This window comes from Leopardus geoffroyi, chromosome X (genome assembly GCF_018350155.1).
Source record: "Leopardus geoffroyi isolate Oge1 chromosome X, O.geoffroyi_Oge1_pat1.0, whole genome shotgun sequence".
Classification (NCBI taxonomy): domain Eukaryota; kingdom Metazoa; phylum Chordata; class Mammalia; order Carnivora; family Felidae; genus Leopardus; species Leopardus geoffroyi.
This window is the reverse complement of record NC_059343.1, coordinates 2,362,690-2,385,173: the sequence shown is the minus strand read 5'-3', so window position 1 is coordinate 2,385,173 and position 22,484 is coordinate 2,362,690. Positions and strand designations below refer to the sequence as shown.

The 22,484-nt window shown below is 43.8% G+C and overlaps 1 long non-coding RNA gene across 4 annotated transcripts in view; it reads left to right on the top strand.

The window, feature by feature from the left end:
• The window catches only part of LOC123595154, a 40,248-nt gene extending 19,630 nt beyond the window's left edge, over window positions 1–20,618 (top strand). The window contains exon 7 of one of the 4 annotated variants that reach the window (XR_006711059.1): window positions 20,236–20,618. This is a non-coding gene — a long non-coding RNA (uncharacterized LOC123595154). Of the gene's footprint in view, window positions 1–7,229; window positions 7,479–7,546; window positions 7,643–8,144; window positions 8,191–20,235 lie in introns of those variants that run through there. The other 3 variants (XR_006711057.1, XR_006711055.1, XR_006711058.1) reach the window with 3 other exon arrangements.
• The last annotated feature ends 1,866 nt before the right edge of the window (window positions 20,619–22,484 follow it).

Sequence of the window (22,484 nt, the reverse complement as noted above, 5' to 3'; positions counted from 1 at the left end):
ATCGGAAACAGGCTCCAGGCTCTGAGCCATCAGCCCAGAGCCCGACGCGGGGCTCGAACTCACGGACCGCGAGATCGTGACCTGGCTGAAGTCGGACGCTTAACCGACTGCGCCACCCAGGCGCCCCAATGTTTATTTATTTTTGAGAGAGAGACAGTGTGAGTGGGGAGGGAGCAGAGAGAGAGAGAGAAACACAGAATCCCAAGCAGGTTCCAAGCTCTGAGCTGTCAGCACAGAGCCGGACGTGGGGCTCGAACTCACAAGCCGTGAGATCATGACCTGGGCCGAAGTTGGACAGACACTTAACTGACTGAGCCACCCAGGTGCCCCTAGAATCTATTTTTTATTGCTTTTTTCTACTTTTCCCAATTTCTTTATGAAGGGAAGGAAAAATAAGATAAAAACAGAGAGGGAGGCAAACCATAAGAGGCTCTTAAATATAGGAAACGAACTGAGGGTTCCTGAAAGGGAGGGAGGATGGGCTAGATGGGTGATGGGCATTAAGGAGGGCACTTCTTGGGGTCTTTCGAGGTGCCTGTGTCGGTCATTCGGTTAAGCGTCCGACTTTGGCTCAGGTTACGATCTCATGGTTCATGAGTTCAAACCCCATGTCTGACTCTGTGCTGACAGCTGAGAGCCTAGAGCCTGCTTCCAATTCTGTGCCTCCCTCTCTCTGCCCCTTCCCTGCTCTCTCTCTTTCTCCCTCAGAAGTAAATAAGCATTAAAAAAGAAAAAGAAAATTCATAGCCCTACGTAATGATACAAATTGATAGATCCTACATTTCCACCCATATTTGACCCACAGCATCTGTCAATCTCTCTCTCTCTCTCTCTCTCTCTCACACACACACACACACACACACCTCTTAGAAATGCAGTCTTTGCCCCATACACAGATCATGGTTTAATACATAGCTCGGTTGTGTATGATGGAAAGTTAACCATACGTTTACGTTGAGAAAGCTGGTCCCGTCTTCCAAGACTTCCATATCGTGTAAAACCTACCCTAATTGTGGATTCTCGCCAGGAAATACGATTTTGATCCATAAAATGTTGACTTGGCTATCTTGTTTCTATGCCCGCTTCCCAATGAGATTGCTTATGCAATTAGTTCATGAAGAAAGTGCCTACGAAAACATCGCCAAGCAGGGCAATAACCTGATCCAATTTGTAGCCATTAACTGTCCGGGAATACGGAATACTCCAACCTCCTGGGCTCTCTGAGGCTCTTGCGAAGCCATTTCCAGATAGAATCCATCAATCGTAGCAATTCGATGATATCTAAAATCTCATTTTAAATGACAACCACGTAATAAGAAAGATGATGGCCACAGGAAACGATAATGGATGCAACATACTGACAAATTCGCGTGGATTCCCGGAATTTGATACAGATAGTTGTGCCTGATAGAGTGGAGGCCGGAAGAATTATTTTGTAACAATCTGACTGTGAATTTTACTTAAAAATTTTTCTTAATGTTTATTTACTTTTGAGATACAGAGCATGAGGTGGAGAGGGGCAGAGAGAGAGAGGGAGACACAAAATCCGAAGCAGGCTCCAGGCTCTTAACTGTCAGCAAAGAGCCCGACGTGGGGCTCGACCTCATGAACCTGAGATCATGACCCAAGCCGAAGTCAGACGCTCAACCGACTGAGCCACCCAGGTGGCCCTGAGTTCTACTTGTTTTAATGGCAAGAATCTTTATTACAGAGAGAGTACATTGATCACATTTACCAGAAATTCTCTGCCAAACCTTCGGGATAGTCGTATGGGACCAAAGTCTGGGATCTGGTTGTCCGTTCCACGTTCCATATCCCTGCAGAGATTTTTTGCAAATGTCTAACCTTATCATTTCTATTTATGCCCTTTTGTCTTCACCCGCTGATCTGGGCCTCTGGGAGGTTAATTGCAGATTCTGAAGTCTCTCCCTGGAGAGGATCAGGACGCAGAGCAAAACTGGAACAGGCAACTTTCTGTATATGTTGCAATTCTGAAAATAGGATGACGCAAAGGTCAAATTGTTCCCATTGCCAGGTGAAAAAATATGTTAGTGTAACACCTTTGGAAGAGCGAACTAGGTATCTTATGTTTCAACATAAAAGCACCTTGAACCCCAAGTGGTAGCTTTAATGGACACATATCGAGCTAATGTTGCACTATATTTCACCCGTGGTAGATGGAATCAACACTTTCACCCCCCACCATTCAGCCTCTGGCCACCATGAATCTGATATCTGTGTCCGTGGGTTTGCCTGTTGGGGACACGATCACACATGACACGTCCTCTGGGTGCGCAGCTCACACTTTGCTTTTCCATGCATCCCTGGACGGGTGTCTGCGTGGTTTCCACGTGTCGGCACGAGCAGGGGAGGGGCAGAGAAACAAGGAGAGAATCCCAAGGAGGCTCTGAGCTGTCAGCACAGAACTGAGTCCGGGCTCGAACTCACGAACCGTGAGATCACGACCTGAGCCGAAATCAATAGCTAGGTGCTTACCCCCACCCAGGTGCCCTGAATTTTATTTTTTTTTAATGGCCAGAAACAAATAAGACACATCCATTTCTAAAAAAAAAAAAAAAAAAAAAAAAGCCATTCTTTTCCAGAAGAGAAAAACTGAAATCAGACAGCCAGTTGCTGGGCACCTAGCTGGCTCCGTCCCTGGAGTGTGCGACTGTTGATCTTGGGGTTCTGAGTTCGAGTTCGACATTGAGGACTTAAAAAAAAACCAAGCAACCCAGGGACTTGCATCACCTCAGGGGCCATGATAAAAAGCCATAAGCAGATGATTGCCATGTATCTAGTAACCCTGCTGGAACGACGGCCCCTTTTAGTTTTGACATTAGCTTTGTGTATATGACTTACAATATTTTATATATAAATGCAATTCCTTTCCACTTACAGTTATTTCACTGTTAGCCCATTTCTTTTTTTTTTAATGTTGATTTATTCGGGTGTGTATCACTTATAGTTATTTCACTGTTAGATGTGAATTCCTTTTTCTATGCCATGTACTGACCTCAGCCCCTTTCTGCTGTTTTTAGCTTTTTAAATGTCTCTTTATTTTTTTCAACGTTTATTTTTGGGACAGAGAGAGACAGAGCATGAACGGGGGAGGGGCAGAGAGAGAGGGAGACACAGAATCGGAAACAGGCTCCAGGCTCTGAGCCATCAGCCCAGAGCCCGACGCGGGGCTCGAACTCACAGACCGCAAGATCGTGACCTGGCTGAAGTCGGACGCTTAACCGACTGCGCCACCCAGGCGCCCCAATGTCTCTTTATTTTTGACAGAGACAGAATGAGTGGCGGGGAGGGGGCACGGAGAGAGGGAGAGAGAGAGAATCCCAAGGAGGCTCCACACTGTCAGCCCAAAGCCCAACGTGAGGCTTGAACTCCCAAACCTCGAGATCGTGACCTGAGCTGAAGTCAGACACTCAACCGACTGAGCCCCCCCAGGCGCCCCCCAGCCCATTCCTAATTTTCAACTCTGGTTGAGTGACTTTGCATCCCTCCTGGCCACAGGGACAAACTGTTAAAAATATCGACGACAGACTTTTGCACACGTAGGAAACCCTGTGTTTCTCTTATGTTGAGAACATGTAATTTTCTTGCCTCATAATTGGTGGCATTTACTGATACATATTTTCTGAGATTGGTTAGGAATACGCTGAGATCCCGTTGCTTTAACAAGTATTTAACGAGTATTTCCCCTTTTCTGTCTTCATGGCTGTAACGGCAAGCTGATCACCCTTTATCTTTTTTGCTCTCTCTCTCTCTCTCTCTTTTTTTTAGCTGTGTTCATATCAATTTATGCCGGAAGTCTGCCTTTGCATCCCCCTTTCCAATTAACAAATGTTTATCACAGGTTAAAGTTGAGGAGGATTTTCCATAGAGACACCCAGGTACTTTGACATCTCAATTCAGAAATTTGAAACTTAGCAGGGCACCTGGGTGGCTCCCTTGGTTAAGCATCCGACTCTTGATTTCCGCTCTGCTGATGATCTCACGGTCTGTGAGTTCGAGCCCCGCGTTGGGCTCTGGGCTGACAGCTCGGAGCCTGGAGCCTGCTTTGGATTCTGTATCTCCTTCTCTCTCTGCCCCTCCCCTCCCCTGCTCTCTCTCTCTCTCTCTCTCTCTCAAATAATAATAATAATAAAATGTAAAAAATAATAAATATTTTAAATAAATAAATAAACAAAACAAGTTATAATATGTGACCCTGGAGCCTGCTTGGGATTCTGTGTCTCCCTCTCTCTCTGCTCCTCCCCTGTTCTATTTCTCTCTCTCTCTCTTTCTAAAAAATCAACATGCTTTAAAAATATTAAAATGCCTCCTGAGGGATACCAGGCTTGCCCAGTGGGTAGAGCATGTGACTCTTGATTTCAGGGTCATGAGTTTGAGCCCCACTTTGGGTATAGGGATTACTTAAAAATAAAATCTCAAGGAAAAAAATGAAATAAAAATAAAACGCAAAAGAAAGAGAGAAAGAAGGAAAGAAAGAAGAAAAGAGAGAGTGTGAGACAGAGAAAGAGAGAAGAAATAGGAAAGAAATGCCTCTGGCTACAAAAGTCTTTAGATAATATAGAGGAACAATGAAAATAGCATGGTAATTATCAATATTTTACTTAATGATTCCTTCCAAAATGTGTTCTACCCTCTCAGGTATTGGACAGGATGGGAAATATAAATATTTTCCTAGTAAAGTACATTTCTTATCAATATTCAACTGAAAGAGTAAATCCTACACCATCGTGTATAATGCACAAGCAGCTTTGTTAAATATTTAATAGGCTTGGAGCGCCTGGGTGGCTCAGTGGGTTGAGCATCTGCCTCTTGGTTTCGGCTCAGGTCATGATCTCATGGTTCATGGGGTCGAGCCCCGCATCAGGCTCTGCGCTGACTGTGCGAAGCCTGCTTGGGATTCTCTCTCTCCCTCTCTCTGCCCCTCCCTGCCCCTCTCCGTGTCAAATAAATAAACATTGAAAAAAATATTTAATAGACTATCCAAGCAAGAATAATGACTACACTATATATATATATATATATATATATATATATATATATATATTACATAGGTATTAAACATATACTCTCTATGTATATTATACAAATTATTCTGTATGTACTATACATATTATAGATAGTAGTGTATTCGTATATAATGGTATAATATAAAATAATTACATAATATATGATATATACTATAACATAATTATTATCTATCACACTATTATACATGTACCATATCAGATACATATACTAACAATTCTTTAAGCACTTGCTAAATGTAAACAGCATGTAAAGTACTGTAGTTTATATACATTGTATATACACTCTATGTATCAGATACACATACTAACAATTGTTTACACACTTGCTAAGTGTAAAAATAGCACATAAAGTACTGTAACATATATACACTGTATATACTATATGTACACCCTGTATATTCACTATATATATATACATCAGATGTATACATAAACTAACAATTCTTTCAATCATTTGCTAAATCAATGTCAGCCAGCATCATTCTCCCCGTCTTCCTGTGGCAGTGATGTTTCTACGTCTGGTTTATAGAAAATATGCCATCTTTTGAAACATTCTTGACAGCTATCAGAGCTTTTTAGGAGAACACTTAAAAATCACAGAAATATTTCAGTGGTGTTCCGTCTTCTCTGTTCTCGTTAGTAACTGTGTAGAGAGAGGATCCATATATCCCATGGCAGACTTTAACCCCAAGGTCAGCCCAAGACCTCTGCAGATCTATGGAAAATGTCACGCTTTCAGGAGACCAATTGGGTTCAGAAAAGTTCAGCCATAGCTAAATAGAAACTCTATGGCTCACTACAGTTTAAATTAGACACAGAAATGGGGCTGAAGTGTTTTCTGCACATCGGAGCTGTTTAAACCTCGCAAAGTATTTGCAGATCATGGATCTGATGAGGGATTTATGTCCAGAGCACATAAAGAACTCTCACATCTCAGTAATAAAAACACATATAACCCCATTAAAAATGGGGGGGGAGGGGAGGGAGGAAAGCCACACAAAAACCCTAGTATATGCAGAGTACAATCTATGCAAAACCTCTTTTATGTTTCTCTTTGCATTCATTTTTATTCAGTGAATGGCACTGGTGGTGGAATCCATTTTTAAATTTAATGCACAAGCATACAAGACCCTTTATTAGAGAAATTTTGCATACCGGTGAATATGGTCAAGGGTTGCCTCTGTAGGTGAAATATCGGGGGTTCAAGAATTGTACTGGAAAGTGTCTTCTATTAGTTTCCTGGGGTGCCATGACTCAATACGATGGAGTATGCAGCTTAAACAACCCACATTGGTTTCCCATGGTTTGGGGGCCTGGGAGTGTGAGACCCAGGAGGGGCGGAGGCTGGTTCTTCGTGAGGCCTCTCTCACTGGCGTGGAGAGGTCGTCTTGTCCCTGCGTCCTCACGTGGTCATCGCTGTGTGCGTGTCTGTGTCCTGATCTCTTCTTCTTATAAGGACCCCAGTCTTACGGGATCAGGGGCCATCCTGATGACCTCACTTTACCTTAATCCCCTTTTAAAAGGACCCCACCTCCAAATATAGACACATCCTGAGGTCTCAGAGGTGAGGACTTTCACACATGAATTTGGGGCAAGACTTGCCTCCATCCGCAATGTTCGAGTAGTCCTATTCTATCTCTGGAGCTCCCGTCGGTACAAATGTTTAGAAATAAGAGATTGAGAGGCAGACGTGAACACATACACTAAATGGAACAAGTCTCCCGTTCAAGAACACTACTCCATGTTTCTGAGAAAGGCTTCCTTGTAACTACAAACATCAGGCGTTCGTGATGTATCTCCATAAATCCTTCTTTCCCATCCTTCCGTGCCGACTCCTAGACTCTGGTTACATTCCCAACGACGTGGCGAATCAGGGTGTCTGAGACTTATGTCAGAGAACGCACAATCGACGTCATGTCACTGCTCCCCATCCTTGCACCAGCTCCGTAGGAGGAGGACCCTACAGGCATCCACACGCGCCCGTTCTCTACGGGGACCGTGTCCAGCTGGTGGTATTTGCTCCTGAGGCTCTGCCAGGGAAACCCACCGGCATGTGTCCTCTGTGCCCAGACCAACAATCCCGTCCTCGAGTGGCATCCCCGGGAAAGCTGGTCTGTCCCCTAAGGGCCCGCTGCTTGTCACCACAGGTGTGATGCTGCTATTGCACACGTGTTGTTACAGGCCTTTCTGCTGCAGATCTGAGCTCATCACCCACAGCCCCTACCTGGGGCTCACCCTGTGGACCCGCCTTCCCCTGTGTGCCATGTGGCTGCGATTCCAACTCTGACGGTCGGGGTATCCATGCCTGGGACGTGCCTCCACTTAGAGCCACCTGACAGACCTTTAAGTGGCTCAGACAAAGGACCCTGAGAAAACATAGCGAGACGATGCTGTCTCGGGCTTTCAAAGGCGTTCGGGATGTGTGTTTTCCAAAAAAGGTCACTCGACAGATTAGGCGGGAAAATGCAGTATTTAAGAGAGAAAACTTGCCATTTTAGTGACTGCTGCGCCTTGAAAAACAAACAGACCGACAAAGCTGGCCTCAACTTTCCAACTTGTTACAGAAGAACGATAATAATAGCATAAAATGGAGAACTGAGGTATTTCAAATTAGTTTAGATATTATTTAAGAATATATATATATGTACATTTAGGAATGTAGATGTATATATGTATGTTATATATTCTGTTATATAAATATTTATATAACCTATTATATAGAGTTATATACATTTATAGAGTATATAATTTATAAATTACATATAAAAAGATTTATAGATTATATAAATATATTTTTATATCTGTATTTACATAAATATGTACTTATATGAAATATATTTACTACATGCTGATACATAATATATTATTATACTATATAGCTATACATAGCACATATTTTTATATATATATAGTTCTCATTGCTTCTGAAATATATATGTATTTTTTAATAAAATGAGAAGTTAACTCTTTAAGGAAAAACAATGCAAAATATAGCACATTAAACTAAATATCTAAGGTCGAAATTCCCCTTTTATGAAATCATGCACTTAATATAAAGAGTACTTTTTTTTTAAATGCTTATTTATTTTTGATCAGCACACAGCCCTCTTGGGATCCTGCGTTTGCCTCTCTCTCTGCGGCCACGGGGCTCGAACTCAAGAACCGCGAGATCATGACCTGACTCACCGTCAGATGCTTAACGGAGCGAGCCACCCAGGCACCCCAAGGAGTGCTTTCAACTACACCATAGTCATAAGGTCAATATTGGGGAAAACAAAGAAAACCAGAGTGTATTCCCTATATTTTAGTTTGCTTTCACAAGCCTTATTCTGGGGCCAAAAGGCCAAAGAACCTGACACTCATGATTGCATCTGGCACAATTTTCTGCAAAGTTCTGGAATGTTCCTCCTCTGCTCTCACAAGGGCGAAAACACAGACTTTATAACGCTGCCGACTTTCGAAGGAACACGAAAGCCAAGACTAGGCTTCTCCTGCCGTTCCGTGGAGGTGACGATAGGGAAGAATCCATAAACTTCTCCAACAGTAACATAAACGAGCTAGGCCAAGTAAATGAACCCATCAGAAGGATGCTCCAGTGTTACACAGTGCACGTTCTGGAAAACTCTGGGCCAGGACAGTTACCATCATCCTCAGACACAGGTCTGAAGGATGCCAGGTCTATGCTATAGCCACGTGGCTCGGAAATCAGTGCAGGTAACTTTGGGTTTTATGTTTCCTCACAGAGTCTGTGGGGAGCCATGTAGGGTACCATTTATGCCTCCCTCCTTCCTCTTAGATGACCATCTTCCACGATGGGTCTGGGCACAAGGCTGTGCACTGAAACACTTCCTCAACCTCTTTTGCTTCCAGACGTGGCCCCGACACTCATTTCTGGCCAGTTACATGTAGGACGCATGCTGGAGTTCAAATTCAGGTCCTTCCCAAAGCAATGTACTTACCTTCTAACTCTCCCTCTCTGGCCCATGGCATCACTTTCAACCAGGAAACAGGAGAGCCCGTTCCCACATCCCTTTACAACAGTGTTAGGGACTAAATTATGGTCTCCTGGTGGGGGAAAAAAGATACTTTAAAGACCTATTTAAAGTAGGGGCGCCTGGGGGGATCAGTTGGTTAAGCGTCCAACTTCAGCTCAAGTCACGATCTCATGGTTCGTGGGTTCGGGGCCTGTGTCGGGCTCTGTGCTGATGCCTCAGAGCCCGGAGCCTGCTCTGGATTCTGTGTCTCCCCCTCTCTCTGCTCCTCCCTTGCTGGTATTCTGCCTCCCTCTGTCTCCTAAAGAAATAAACAAATAAATAAATAAGCAACCTATTTTTTTTTTCAACGTTTATTTATTTTTGGGACAGAGAGAGACAGAGCATGAACGGGGGAGGGGCAGAGAGAGAGGGAGACACAGAAACGGAAACAGGCTCCAGGCTCTGAGCCATCAGCCCAGAGCCCGACGCGGGGCTCGAACTCACGGACCGCGAGATCGTGACCTGGCTGAAGTCGGACGCTTAACCGACTGCGCCACCCAGGCGCCCCGCGACCTATTTTTAAAGATGTATTTTTTGCCCTTTATTCTGTAAATGGATTGAGTCATATTCATATATTTTCTGATGATCAACCATTCTTGAATTCCTAGGATAGCCACAATTTGGTTATGATGGACAATTAAGAAAATAGCTACACCTCCAAAATGAACACCATGATTTTATCCAGCAACAGCACTCCTGCGAACGGACTCTAAGAAAACCAGTGGACCAGATTTAGAGTCCCCACGTACACATGTACTTGTTTTCGCCTTATTTTTAGCAAGACTTAAATAAAAGCAAAGAAGGGAAAGAAAGCCAGTTAAATGTGCCACAACAGGGAATAATTAACCAAATCATAGTGCAATCATCCAAGGAAATAAATAACATGAATTTAAATTTAAATGGATGCGTCATGCATTCTGTATGCCTCCACTATAGAATTCACTCCAGACAGTAATTTGTGATGATATTTGCCTTTGCATATATAATGTTTACATTCGTGAATAATTAAAGTGTTATTAAAAATAGTGGAAATGAATGTTAATGTATTTTAAAAACTCCCTTTCCCTCCTTCCCAGCCTTTAAAGATAATACGTACATAAATAACAAACGTGCTATTTGGAGCATTACTCCAATTGATGAAGACATAGAAGAAAGTGCTATTGTCTGCTAGGTGAAGAAAAAGAAGGAACATCTAGGACCCATTAAAGAGATGCAAATACAGGAGCACCTGGGTGGCTCAGTGGGTTAAGCATCCGACTTCAGCTCAGGTCATGATGTAGCAGTTCATGGGTTCAAGCCCTGCGCTGGGCTCTGTGCTGACAGCTCGGAGCCTGAACCCTGCTTTGGATTCTGTGTCTCTCTCTCTGCCCCTCGCCTGCTCATGATCTGTCGCTTGGTCGAAAATAAGCAAACATTAAAAAATATAAAAAAATTTTAAAAGATGCGAATATAACAAAATGTCAACAGCAGGCAAAGAACAGAAGGAAGGAAGGAAGGAAGGAAGGAAGAAAGAAAAATGAGAGGTTGTCATTCCCAGGTCGCCCGAAATCTTTTGCCTTAAGATTCTTGTGCATTGTATCTATTCAGCCACATCAATGTTCTGCCTGAGCGCAAACGTCCAAAGCTGATAATTTGTTTGACCTTTGTTTAAAAATAAATTGTTTGCCTATCACAAGATAACAGGGATATGCAGGAAAATAATGAGCCAGACCGTCATCCTACCAAGGTAGAAAGAAATTGGATGACCAGTGAGCCTTGAAAGATCGGGATGCTTTTTCTGTGACATTCTTTTAGCTCATAACAAACTATTTAATGCTGTCTGCTCTCTGGGAAGAAAAAAAAAAAGACTTCAGTGCTCGTAAGACTTCAGCATCGCCTGAAATCTGGTTCACTGACTTTCTTAACTCCCTCACGTCCAACATATGCCAAATCCACCAGCAGCATTGGGTTTCTTACGAAACTGAAATGCAGCCAGGATTGGGTTTTAAGGCAGCGCCCCGTCTTAAATACAGCATTTGATGTCTTTGTCTCCTGACACCCTACAAAGAACTCTGCCCAAGCGTACTTCTGACTACTTTCTTCTTTTTTTTTTTTTAATTTTTTTAATGTTCATTTATTCTTGAGAAAGAGAGAGAGACAGAGAGTGAGCAGGGGAGGGGTAGAGAGAGGGAGACACAGAATCCGAAGCAGGCTCCAGGCTCTGAGCCGTCGGCACACCTTTGTAACAGCCTGCAAGGCCGGTTCACACATGGGGAAGGCTGTGCGATGCAGGCCCATTCCTGAGACACCCCTAGTGATTTCCACCTCCACGTCCAGCCCCTCACCTCTTCAGCACCCACACGGGGACATCTCTGCCTGCACAGTCACCTTCCACCTAACCCTCACTGTCCATCCACCCCTTAACACATCCACACTCCAGCCCTGCCCTCCATGGATGTCCATACTCCATCCATCCCCTTCACACACGTCCACGCTCCAGTCCTGTCCTCCATGGGTCCCCATCCTCCATCCATTCCCTACAGCAGCCACATGGTCACCAATGAGAACAGTAATGTGGTTGAGTGTGTGGTTCATTGAACAAGACACCGGCCATGGAAGTCGATGTAGACAATGTCTTTGAAGCAGAGATTTCCAGGGTCCCAGGTACCCAGAATGGGATTGAAAATGATGTGCAGGTCTTTGATCTTTTGGCGTCCTTGGAGGGAAAAATCGGGACGGCAGATGATCAGAACTGGGTCCTGGGAAGTAGGAGCCAGGACAGAAGCCTCTAGCCTCCGTGCTCATGGGCTTATTTTCCAGGTTTACCAGATAGCCCATCCGGCACACAGCACCCCATCTCTGGTTTTCTTTTTTTTTTTTTTTTCAACGTTTATTTATTTTTGGGACAGAGAGAGACAGAGCATGAATGGGGGAGGGGCAGAGAGAGAGGGAGACACAGAATCGGAAACAGGCTCCAAGCTCTGAGCCATCAGCCCAGAGCCTGACGCGGGGCTCGAACTCACGGGCCGCGAGATCGTGACCTCGCTGAAGTCGGACGCTTCACCGACTGCGCCACCCAGGCGCCCCATCTCTGGTTTTCTATCCTGGCACTCGGCAGAGTGAGAAGTGCCTGCAACTGGGAACCACTTGCAAATACCCCAGAAGGAACGATCTGCTTCTAATCTGCCTGCTGCCCCATGACTGCAGGTGGGACTTGTATTCGGCAGGTGGGGTAGGTACGGACAGACTGCCTGAGCTGTAGGTATTCTACCCACCCCCAGGGAGGGCACCACCCTCATTTCTGAATGCCAGGTGCGCCCTGGTGGTCAGCCTTGCCAGACTCCCTTGGGCTTGGAGAGCAGAGAATTGCAGCTAGCTCATCGCCTGGCCGGTGGGCTGAGGAAATCCCACCTCGAATGTCATCCTTGGGTGGGCCGCCCCCTCGCCCTGGGGTCCCCATGCTCTAGGTCACCTTCATGATCAGCACAAGCTGCCGTGCCTACTCCTGGAGAGATTAGCTTGGATTTCTGCGTGAGTCGCTGAGGCGGGCACTTAGAATGTGTTCAGGTTTCTCTAAACGCGTTCTAAACCACTGGCTGCTTTCGGAAAGGCTCTTTTCTGCTTTGAGTATTTCCCCTTATCTTCTCTGTGAACAGTAGGGTCCACCTGGGTTGTCACTCTGTTTTCATTTCTGCAGCCGTCCCTGTGTTCCTATTTCCATTGTATGCGTTTTTAGAAAAGACAGCGTTTCCTTGACTTCCCTCCCTGCCGCTCTCATAAACAAACTCTGGCATTTGGGGTCTGTTGAGAGTGAAGAAGCCCTTATCTCTGCTCCCTTACAAAAAGCTTTGGGACGCTTCGCTTCGTGTGCGGAAGGCTGGTTTCGTTTATCTCTTCCGAGGCACAACTGAGGTCTCCGTAAGCGTTCCTTTCTGTTGCCCCTCACCCTTAATTCCTGCCCTGCTGGTGAGTGGTCAAGCTCCCGCGGGGAGGGATCATGTCAAACCATTTCTCTTTCAACACTGCCACGGCCCACAGAACTATGTGTGCAATTCTCCGCTGCTTTTCCCACTAACACATGCCTGTGCCCCAACCAGCGCGGCTCCCTGCGGAAGCCCGGATATTCAAGCCCTCTACTAGCCCTCTGTAGATTCACCCCCATCCCCCTTGTTTCCTGCGCATTCCCTCCCTCTTACCTCTTTTACTATTATTATTCTTTGACACATTTCTCAGACCACCTTTCCTGCACAATGTGCATATAGATCCTCCTCGCATTATGACGCCTTTTGTGAAATCAGTAGAAACGTGTGTTCACTTACCTTAGATTCTCCCTTCCTTCTGGCACCACAGGACGAGTGCCTTAAGCCAATTGCCTTCATTTATACATGTTTATGAATCCAATGACAACAGAGTTATACTTTTTTTTTTAATTTTTTAATGCTTTATTTATTTTTGAAGCAGAAAGTGACAGAGCATGAGCAGGGGAGGGGCAGAGAGAGAGGGAGACACAGAATGTGAAGCAGGCTCCAGGCTCTGAGCTGTCAGCACAGAGCCCGACGCGGGGCTCGAACTCACAGACTGTGAGATCATGACCTGAGCCGAAGTCGGATGCCCAACCGACTGAGCCACCCAGGCGCCGCCAGAGTCACACTTTAAGAAGAACTATTGCACGGGGCCCTTGGGTGGCTCCGTCCATTAACTGTCCCAGTTTTGATTTCAGCTCAGGTCATGGTCTCACGGTTTGTGAGAGCAAGCCTCAAGTCAGGCTCTGCACAGTGTGGGGCCTTCTTGGGATTCTCTCCCTCCCTCTCTCTCTCTCTGCCCCTTCCTCTACTCACACTTTCTTGCTCTCAAAAAAAAAAAAATTAAAAACATTAAAAAAAAAAGAACTATTAGACAAGTCACTAGAGATTTATATGTCCTTGTTCTGCTTGGCCCCAAGATTAATTTTAAAAATTAATTTAATTTTAAATGGTGCTCACATGGTAGTATCTTTCTGAATATCCAAGAAGGTAGACAACCAAGTCATAAGATTGCACAGCAAGGATCAAGCCAGAGGAAATGGTTAACCACACCTTAAGACAATTCTTACCAAATTATTTTTGAACCCAGAAAGAAGCCTTGCCTCAGCTCCCCAAGGTTAAACAAACACCCAAGACCCAACGGTCAACTCAACAGTCAACCCAATATCTAATGGTCCTTCATGCTTCTATTCATGTTGGTCACTTCCACCAAGTGCCAACTTCACATTCATCTCCTAAATGGGCTAAATGGTGAGCTTATCCTACCAACACCCCATGCCAAGTTGCAGGGGAAATAGAAGCAGAGGTATTTAGTACCAGTAATAGATCCTTCTTTGTGGCCAACTCTGTCTCTCAGCAAGTGGACCCCAGTGGTCCTCCTTGAAATTCTTCTCACTGGCAAGCTTACTTTCCTCCTTGAGGACAGCCCCCCACACCATTTTAAGTACCTGAAAGCTACCAACGGGCCACAAGTCTATGGCTGTCTGCTTCTGGAGTCATCAGTAAACCAGCAGAGCATCTGCTGTGGATCAAATGATCATGGGGACTCCTCGTGAGACCGCTAGGTATAGATTTTGGAAGGATAGGCAGTGCAGCAGAATGAGGAACACACACAGTTCCTTCACATTTAGGTCCTGCGTCCACCCTCAGAAACTGTGGACGCTCAGTCCCCATTACTCTCCTTCCGCAAAATGACCCACACCAACTTCATGATTGTGCGGACGGGCAGTTCTTGATGGGGGCCTGGGTCGCATGGTCATTAAGCTCCACGTGAGCCTCTCTGTCTTCTGGGACTCAAAAAGCCATCCTGAAGCTGGTTTGCACTGGGACGCTTCGTTCACAACCTTGAGTCTTTCACTCTTGTCCCCCCGTAGACACTCCTAGTGGGTTCTGGTTCGGCAAACTCTACTGGTGCTATCGGGTCATCAATGCCAAGTAACATGGCTTCTCACACTGCCTCCTCTACCTGCTAAAAATTCCTTTCCTTAACGCGAGTCTCTGTCAAAGCAGTGAAGTGCTTCAGATAACTCAGTGGATACAGTAGGAACGTTATACTCAAGTGAAATGCATGTTATCTCAAAAACCCAAAGTGGGGGTGCAAATGGGGCACCTCTTCTCTCAACTTAGATCAAATGCCCTGGCAAGTCTCAGCCAGCAGACCGTACAAAAATGTTACCCGAGCAGCCAATCCCTTAATTTTGTGTGTGTGATATTCATTTGCTGCCCTTGGTTAACATTTCTCTCCAAGGCTCTCAAGGCAATTGCTTCTTCTTGCTCTACAGGTCCTATCACCATGATAGAATCAAGACTGTGTGCGAGGAATATGTCTGACTCCTAAGATAGGACAGGGATCAAATATCCTTCCAATAAAGATAGCTTTGGGGGGGGGGGGCAAGTCTGTGCAATACATGGCATATCTTACTAGGTCCTGCTTCGTGAACTATCCGCCTCCAACACTTGAGCTGTGATGATTAGGAAAGTGACACAAAAGAATTTCCCGTAACCATAGATGCTTCCCAGATTTCAGGGTCGACATAAGCCACTTGTGGAACAGCAAAGAAATTAGCAACACCGTATGAGTAAGCTCACCATGATCCAGGAAATCTCCACACAACATGCCAGTCCTCAGCCAAGCCCAAGAGGCTCATTGAATTGGCATTGGTTTAGTTCGCTACGGCCGCCATAACACAATACCACACACAGTGTGGCTTAAACAGCCATTGGTTTTTCACAATACTGGAGGCTGGGAGTCTGAGATTCAGGTGGGGCCAAGGCTGGTTCCTCCTGAGGCTTCTTTCCTTGGCATGTAGACCCCGTCTTTTCCCTGTGTCCTACAAGGTCATCCCTCTGTGCATGTCTGTGTCCTAATCTCTTCTTCTTATAAGGACCTCACTCCTGTGAGATCAGGGCCCACCTGTATAACATCATTTTACCATAATCACCTCTTCAGAGACCCCATCTCTCAATTCATTTCCATTCAGACGTCCTGTGGGTTAGGGCTTCAACATGTTCATTTTGAGTAGACAAAATTCAGCTCATAACAAGTATACATTAAGAACCACTATCCCTACATGTTGCAAGACTGTAAAGAGAGCACGAATCTCCATCATTTTCTAGGGACCTCTTGTTGGTTCGGTTTACCATTTTGGTGAGAAGGAGAAACCTGACAGGTCCTGCCATTATAATCCGGACTTGAAGGTAAAAAGCCAATGTTCAGGTCCCTGCCAGTTATCAAGCATATCAAGTCCAAATATACATTCAAAAACAGGGGAAATAGTGACACGCTGGCTTGGACCTACTTTGCCCAAGGTGAGGTGGATTTGTAGCACAACTCCATTTAATGGAACCCCCTTCTCCGAAAAGTTCCCATTCTCAGTTACAAGAGAATCATTCTGAGCCGAGGAGGATATGTGCGAAGTCAGAGCCAGTGGCCCATGAATCTTGAAAAGCCTGATGTTTTTAGTTCTTCATGTAACGTTACTTTTGTAAATGCTTTTGACTCCCTTTGGGAACCCTTACATGTACTCACAGGGCCCTTCTTGGATGACTCCCAGTCTGGAAATAATGTAAGTCTGGGTACAGTTGAGGCAGCATGTGCCAGAAGAGAACTACCCACTCGTCGTAATTATTTTTTCCCCCAACATTGGACCCTAACATGTGCAGCGTCTCTATTTGGTCCCCAGGGATGTTGTGATAGATTAGGGTCATCAAAGATCTCTGTGAGTGAAACCTACTGGCTCCCACACTGGTCCTCGATGTCTATTCCTCAAACTCCCACGGATGGGGCAGCTTAAGCAAGAGATATTCCTTTCTCCCAGTCTTGGAGGCTGGAGTTGGAGATCTTGGCATGGGCAGAGCTGGCTTCTCTCTGCTTGACATGGAGTCTGGGCCACCCTGCCGCTGTTGTGTCACGTGGCCTTTCCTTGCACACCAATCCTATTGAATTAGAACCCTACAGTCATGACCTCACTGAGCTTTAATTACCTCATCAAAGCCCTATCTCCAAATCTAGTCACATTGGGAAGTGAGGGCTTCAAGATATAAATTTGGGGAGAACACAGTCCAGTCCATAGCGCTTTGCATACACATAACAGCACTTTTGACAAGGGCTAGGTTCGCTTATCAATATTCTTCTTGGTGGTCTTAAAAAGGGAGAGAATGTTGCACCCCCATAGAGAGCACAGACAGCTCACTCATGCCCAGAGTCTTCACATCTTCATATACGCCCTTTCACATCACACCAGCGACTTTCCGACATCTCACCTTACATAGTATTCAGTCAACACACCAAACAGTTCAAGGCACTCCCAGGTGCTCTTGTGGATGCAGCCATAGAAATAAAATTAAACTAATTTTTAATAATTTTCCTCTGTCTTTGACTAGTACATTCACAATCTCTCTCCATTTCCACACATACTCCCGGCAGATTTTGTGATTGAAAAAAACAACAAAATATTGCCTTCATTTGAGTGCATTCTTCTCTTCTCCCTGGATTCATTTAATACAAATGACCCCAGGGCCAGCTGGGATCTGACTTTCGGGATAGTCCTGGAGACCATGGGAAAGGAAAGGGGTGGGGCATAGAGAGAGATGACAGTCCCTTCGAGGGTAACGTCTCAGGTGAGGTGATGTGTCAGGTGAGGTAACAGCTCATGTACGATAATACGTCAGGTGGGGTAATATCTCAGGTAAGATGATACGTCAGGTGAGGCGATATGTCAGGTGTGGTGACATCTCAGGTGAGAATGTTACGAGGTGTTCCAGCAACGTGGGCGCAGCCTCATTCACCTATCCTGAGTATTTATGAGTGAGGGAATATCTTGAAATGTTCCCATTCCAGTACCTGGAGTCTCACTTCCTCTCCATCAACCTGACTAGACATGGAGGAAAGGTGCACGTCAAGCTTTGTTGAAACCACAGTATCACATACCTCATCAATTTCACATATAGCAAGCCTGGGTCCATAAAAAAAAAAAATTACAGCTTATTTTTAAGGTAAATAGGACAATCTTTTCTTTCCTGGTGACACCCTGAGCTGAGAAATAACATTTCGAATCAGAGATTTTCTTTCTTTAAGGATCCATACATAGCATAGTAAGAAATATCTACCACACCTAGGTTCTTATCGCCGGTGAGCCAATTAAACTGGCTTGTTGAGGCCGTATGTGGATTGCCAAACCACTGCCTTCACTGAGCCCTGAGCTGTGATTACTAATTGAAGTGCCTTCTACCATTGCATTCGAGCATCACTTCAAAGAAAAATAACCGACCAGAAATTCCCTTGCCTTGATGGTCTATTACCGCACCCACTTCAGTAACCTGTTGTTGAGTGCGCGGCATTGACGATGGAACTCACTGAATGTACTCTACGTGAAAAAGATTTTGTAGTTTAAATTTGTGGGGTTTTTTTGAGAGAGAGACAAGAGCCCAATTTCTTTTTTTTTTTTTTTTTTTAATTTTTTTTTTCAACGTTTATTTATTTTTGGGACAGAGAGAGACAGAGCATGAACGGGGGAGGGGCAGAGAGAGAGGGAGACACAGAATCGGAAACAGGCTCCAGGCTCTGAGCCATCAGCCCAGAGCCCGACGCGGGGCTCGAACTCACGGACCGCGAGATGGTGACCTGGCTGAAGTCGGACGCTTAACCGACTGCGCCACCCAGGCGCCCCAAGAGCCCAATTTCAAGCCATCCTTTGAAATAAACATGGCCCTGAACAGAGGGACGACCCCCTTGCCAGCCTCAGAACCCCAGAACCACAACACTACGATGGAGTCCCAGAGCATAGTGAAGTATCTGGTCTACTTCACACATGTAGAGGGATGCGGGTTCCTCAAAGGAGAAAAACGGGGACCTGGCTGGGGACCCACATGCGTTCGTGGGTGTCTGTCAGAACTAATACTTTAGTTACCAACCTGCAGAATTCTTGGAGGAAAATCAAGCACAGAACTTCAAAAGATACTGGAAAATACAGCAGAAATTTGGGGTTTGCGTCTGCTCTAGCCAAGGTTTATTTACTTGATGTTTATGCCTGCAGAAAGTTGGGTTGAGAAAATATAATTAGATGTGGATATAATTATACATGGAGTTACATGTAATTACACCTACCATATTACATACACATGTATGTAATACATATATATGACATATATATAATCACATATGTCATATATATAGCATCTATGTACTTGCATCTGTGCATAAATGTTGAATTAAATTAAGATAAGACTAGTGAGTTCATAGACAACTGTAGGCATGTGTATGCATATGCATGGACAAGCATATACATATATGTATAAACACCCATGTGTATATGTAAAAGGTGTATATACATATATATATGTATATGCACACAGGTATATGCATGTATATAGGCCTATATATTAATGGATATACACATACACATGTGCACACACCCATCCATGAATATGCATATATATATGCATATATATTCATGTATTTGCATATACACATACATATGTATATGCACACACACCCATGTGTGTGTATATATATATGTTTTCATGGATATGCACCATAATAATATATACATAATACACACAAATAATACATGTTATCATGTTCAAGAACTGCCATTGGGAAGTGACCAAGAAATCAGTGTTCAGAATTTATGAATAAACCTTTGACTTGAAAATTTTTAACTCGGTGATTACTCAGTGCTCCTTGGCATCGTGTCAAGGGCTTGCATTTAGAGCAATTTCCCATTTATGGCACTTATTTATGAAAGCAGACATGCACCAATGAGTTTCTAGAAATGGACTCTATTCAATCTACTCTCAAAAATATACATTAATAAATAATGTTTTGATTAATAATTGGGACGTCCCTGCAAGAGTAACTTTGGTTACTAGGATCAAGGAAATCCTTGATCTACTCAACCTTAAGTGAATAGTAAGAGTGCCGATCGCTCCTGAATTTTTGCTGTTTTCATTGCTTATGTTCCTAGCCTCCCCTTAATCACATAAATCTTGGTTGGGAGGCGTTTTCTAGGATTCCTGTGTGTAACAGCACATGCCACATTACATTTTAACCTGTTCCACCGACACCGTGTGAAAGCATTTTGTAGCGAGATCTGTGAAATGGAAGATGTATAACATTAGCAGTGCTTCTGATGAAACGCTTTTAGTTTGAAGGATTGACTAATTCACTCAAATCGCATAAAAGCCAACACGATACGTAAAGTTCTCGGAGTGCAAACTTCAACGTCGCTATCTTACACCCAGTCTGACAGCAAGGTTTTAAAACCAGGAGGACTTGATGAATTCCAGTCGGGTCCTCTGTTAATGGACTACATCTAACACAGCAGGTCCCGAGAGCTCGCGATCACTTTATATTCTGTTCAGCAGAAAGAAAAGAACATTCTGTATTCAGCATTACTCTTCCTGCAAATGTAATTGTGCCTCCAACATGTAAGTGAGGTTTCGGGCTTGTAAAATGTGGCGTGCATTAAAACTAGCATTTAGTGGAACCGGGTATGGTGTAGTTTCAATAAAAATACATGAATTTGTCTCAATTATCCTCCTCTCCCTCCCTTTTTTTTGGCAGGCTGTCTAGTTTTGTGTTTGGCTAAAGTCAAACACCATATTATGCAAAAATATAAAAACAGTAAAGGATTTACTTGTATAAATTTACAGATGTAATAGATGCCTTTTTGCAGGTAATTACCTTCTTTGTTAAAAGTTTATGTATTTTAAGAGAGAGAGTGTGGGGGCCAGCAGGGGAGGGACAGAGGGAGAGGAGGAGAGAGAGATTCCCAAGCAGCCTCCACACTGTGTAGGGTCTGATGCGGGGCTCGAACCATGAGATCATGACCTGAGCCAAAATCAAGAGCCAAACTGTTAACCAATTGGGCCATCCAGGCGTCCTTGTTTTGCTTTAAAAATTTTTTTTAATGTTTATTTTTGAGAGAGGGAGAGAGACAGAGCTTGAGTGAGGGAGGGGGACAGAGAGAGGAAGAAACAGAACTTGAAGCAGGCTCCAGGCTCCAGGCTCTGAGCTGTTAACACAGAGCCCGACATGGGGCTCAAACTCACAAATTGTGACATTATGATAGACAAACTGACTGAGCCATCCAGGCGCTCATGTTTCGTTTATATAATTGGGAAAAGTAGACAGATTTTTTGGATTATTTTTGCTTCCACGAAAATGTATATTATATAATTTATTTAATTTCCTATTTATTCAAATAGATAGCATGTGTATATACACATATCTACATACGTGACATATATGTATGCGTGTATGTTCACTTCTTCAAGGTGTATTGTATGATGCATGTGTATCTGTATATACATATAAATAAACATAGATGTTTGTATATCAATATGTTTATATATCTATAAAAATGTCATCTGTGATCAGTGATTACAACTCGTAGAGAGCTCAGATGATGATTAGCATATTTTTTAGCCACAAAGTATTTGTCAATTAAGGTATGGGCATGTTCTTTTAAACATAATCCTATTGCACACTTAATAGACTACAGTATTATGTGAACGTAACTTATATATGCGTCGGAAAACCAAAAAAAAAAATTCGCTTGACTCGCTTTACTGAGATATTAGCTTCATTGAAGTGGTCTGTAACAAAACCAGCAATATCTCTGAGGTATGCCTGTAAAAAATTCGGGACGTACACCATTTTGGGGTATTACAAAGGTTAGAGGCATCTTCCATTTTGTCCAGATATTTGGGGCACCTGTCATTGTATTTGTGGGAATACTTTTCTTAAATATGCACCATAAATCAAATATTCAAAAAATTAGGCATAGCACTCAGACTTTTGTGCTATGGGAGAGAATTGAAGTCCTTGACATTTAGCCAAAAATTATAATAATAGTAATTTTTCAACACCATGGCCTCATCTTGCTTTGGCCATTCTGTCTCCTTTCTGTATTACTATCTCCTGACCCCAAAGTCATGCCTTAACCCGATTTAATCTGGATTTCACGTAGTCAAGGCAAAGAGACCACGTTTGCTAAGCTTTCTGGTTACTTAATTTTCAAACTCAACGAACAGTAAATAATTGCTGAGATGGTTCCACCTTCCTGGAATATCTTTCTTACCTACAAGCATCAACATTCTAGAAGTCACCACATGAAAGCTGAAATGCTATTATCTCCTTTCATATCCTACTCTATCGAGAAGGACTCTATTAATTATACATAGGAAGAATTAAGAAATGCTCCCTTATCATCCATGTTGACAGGGTTATTCGTGTCTCATGAAGATTATTTTGGGTTTTTTTAATTGAAAGTGGAAGTTATATAAACCACATTATACCTGTTGCCTTTGAAGCTTACAAAATGAGCAAACCCATTTATCTCCATATGCCTTGTAATAGAGCTATTTATGTGCACATCATTCTCCGCTACCTGATAATG